Source organism: Macrosteles quadrilineatus, unplaced genomic scaffold (genome assembly GCF_028750875.1).
Source record: "Macrosteles quadrilineatus isolate MER2022 unplaced genomic scaffold, UCM_ALF_1.0 Scaffold_240__1_contigs__length_144371, whole genome shotgun sequence".
Taxonomy (NCBI): domain Eukaryota; kingdom Metazoa; phylum Arthropoda; class Insecta; order Hemiptera; family Cicadellidae; genus Macrosteles; species Macrosteles quadrilineatus.
Genome location: NW_026542833.1, coordinates 112292 through 115718, shown reverse-complemented (window position 1 = coordinate 115718; position 3427 = coordinate 112292).

The following is a 3427-nucleotide window of genomic DNA, read 5'->3' as shown; positions in this document are numbered from 1 at the left end:
TCCAACTAGTGATGTGCGATACGTATCGTATCGTATCGGAATATCGCGATACGCGAGGGACGATACGATATTTCGATACGATATTTGAAAAACGATACGTATCGTATCGCCTAAAACGATATTTGTATTTATATCGGCACATAGAGCGATACGATTCATGTCAAAACGATATTTTTAAGCTTTTTCTGCGTAGGCCGAGCATTGAGCAACCTGCAAAATCTGTACTCTGTGGATGTGTAGTTTGAAAGTGGTTTGAAATAGGAGTTTTTGACGTGTGTATTTTTTGTTTTTACTTGATAATGTACCAGTCCCATCCCAGTCCAGTCCATTTCCTTTCCACTAGCGTGCTGCGTGCTATGTAGCACTAGCAGTGAGAGTGTAGGTGGCCAAGGTGGGAACTGTCTGTGGCAATTTCATTAATGTATCTGCAATCCTAAAATTCTATGGGAAGGATAGGGAAACAGGTCCAAGACGTAGGGAATTGTGAAGGAAGTAGTAAAGGTGAGCAGTGAGCAGTGTCGAGTGTGGAAATGGATTAATGAATGTATCTGCAATACTAACTGTTTTCAGAGTAAACTAATGATTTTCCCCGAGCAAAGCTTGGTCCCCAGGTACTTATATAAATTTGCCGTTTCTATGTTAGGTAGGGGAGGGGGAAAACGATACGATACGTATCGTTTTTCGATATTTTTGACGATACGATTCGCGTATCGCGATACAGACGCCCGATTCAATACGGCGATACGATATTTTTTTCCGATACGTATCGTATCGCTGTATCGCGATACGCGTCCGTATCGCCCATCACTAGTTCCAACTTCCAAGCTTTAGTTTCGATGATGTTGACAATGCCAACCAATCAACTTGGTTCGTTCTGATTGGTAAAGTGAATATTTCAAAGAACACTAAAGAAAGTAACCACCTATAGAAAATATCCAACAAGAACGTACAGTATAAAATGTATATAATGTAGATTGCATTAATGGAATGCAAATCTTTTTCTTGCCACTTAACTAAATTCAGCATAACAACACAATACAGTACAACGATGTATTTGAAAGCTGGTGCTTAAAACTTTGTTTCTGGATTTAGACATTTACTATTAATACAGTTGATGTAATCATACATATAACATACCATAATATACTGTATATTAATAGTTAATGGTTGAGGGTAAAGAAAGTTTATTAACACAATTTTTACGATAAATACATAAGCAACGAATTATATGATAGTATGAATATTTGAATATTTTGAAGATGAACAAACAGACAAAAACACATTTCTCTTATATATAGGTTTTGAAACGTCAAAAAGTTTATTAGCAGTACCAAAATGAAAAATAAATCATCAAAATTGGATTAAGTGAGGATTACATGGTACATTAAATTTAGTTATTTGAAAGTAATAGAGAAGCTACCCATAGAGATAATAACACCTTATCTATGGGGAAACATGTTTTTTTAGTTTATATAGTTTTTTTTTTGTATAAAAAACATTTTAGCGGGAAACCTTTACGAGCCACTTTCTACGGTCTGACAACAACAACAGTTTGACATTGACAACCATTGGGAGAGAACTGAGACTGGGACTGGACTGGAGACTGGACTACTGACTGGACTGGACTGGAGACTGGGACTGGACTGAGGTCGTGTGAGGAGACAGGAGACCTGCTGAACCTGGGGCTTTAGAATCTTTTAGTTTAATATAAGTAATATTTTTAGTTTTAGGACGATTGGGCACAATTATAGCCACCCACGGTGGTGTTCTATCGTGAAGGTCTCGTCTGAGTGACGACTACAACTAGTAGAGGATTGAGTATTATAAGCCAATCATCGGTCTCAGGTAAGAGACACGACTCTCGGCTTTTAAAACATTGATTAGATATGCATGCACATGGAGGCGGAAGAGAAAGTTAAAATGGTTCAGAGCAAATTGGGCAGGTCATGTACCAGCTTCTACAAAACCAGAGCGAGAACTGTGTAAATTCCACTCAGGAGGAGGGACGATGTCGAAGTTGGACAACGTTAAACGTGGACTACGTTAAAAGCAGACACCGCCTCAATCAGACAACGATAAAAGCAGACAACGACGAACATGGACACATTCAAATGTGTCCAAGCTTAACGTTGCACGCAAACGACGAACCTGGACACATTTATAAGTTGTCCAGGGGTGGCGTTGCACGACACGACGAATCTGGACACATTCAAATGTGTCCAAGTTTAACGTTGCATGCAAACGACGAACCTGGACAAGTTTTCAAGTTGTCCAGGGTTGTCGTTTGCGTGCAACGTTACCCTTGGACACATTCAAATGTGTCCAAGTTTAACGTTGCATGCAAACGACGAACCTGGACAAGTTTTTAAGTTGTCCAGGGGTGGCGTTGCACGACACGACGAAACTGGACACATTCAAAAGTGTCCAAGGGTAACGTTGCACGCAAACGACGAACCTGGACACTTTTAGTTTTTGAATAGACTGTACACCAGGGTCATCAAATTCTCAGTCTTGCTCGGTTGGTAAACTCTGAATGAGCTTCCTAAAACAGAAATGCCATGAATACGCCTTATTGTTACAAGGCTTCTTTCTAACACACTGTTACTATTACACTGTGTTGTAGTGACTCATAGTCCGCGAAACACATTGTACTTTATTAATTCGGAAATTTAATTGCATGTTTATTTGGTCGTTGTAAATGTTTGCTGGATATTAATAAAAAATTAAAACCTATATGGGACCTGGATACACCGTGTCCCAAACGGACGGTTCAAATCTACAGATTTTGTTCAATATACGTGTTGCTAAATGTCGTAGAAAAGTTAATTAAGTCTCATTTTAAAACTGCCATATTTAAGTGATTTTTAGTGCCCTTCAATAGTAATTAGCTGTCCATTGTTTTTGGCACATTTGAATCTTCAAAACATACATTTGCAATATGGAGCTGCGGCTGAAATCAAAATTTGTTAATGGTTTATAGAAACGAAATATGTGGAGTGTTTTTGTCTGGGGGTTTGTCCTTGGTTTTTCAATGATTGAACGTATCAGTCGTCAACCTCTAACATGGATAAACTAACAAAATGAAGCAAACAGATGCCTTAGATTTTAACGTTTCCGTGGCGAAACAACTGCAATAGAGCAGTCAAATTGTTATGGATTATTTAATTACGGTATGTGTAAATGGATCCTGCTCGACTATACCTGTTTCACAATGTGCAGTCTATCGTATCCTACGATCACATATCGTACCTACATAGGTTGAAATAATAAAACTGATTCGTTTGAGGATTATTTGAACAAAGCAGCAAAATAGCGGTGATACACAATGACAACATATCAGGCGTGTATTTGAGATCGTTAGTGAATCCACTACGGGTAATACTTTGCAAAACCGTTACGGAACTATAACTACACCCGCCACAACGAA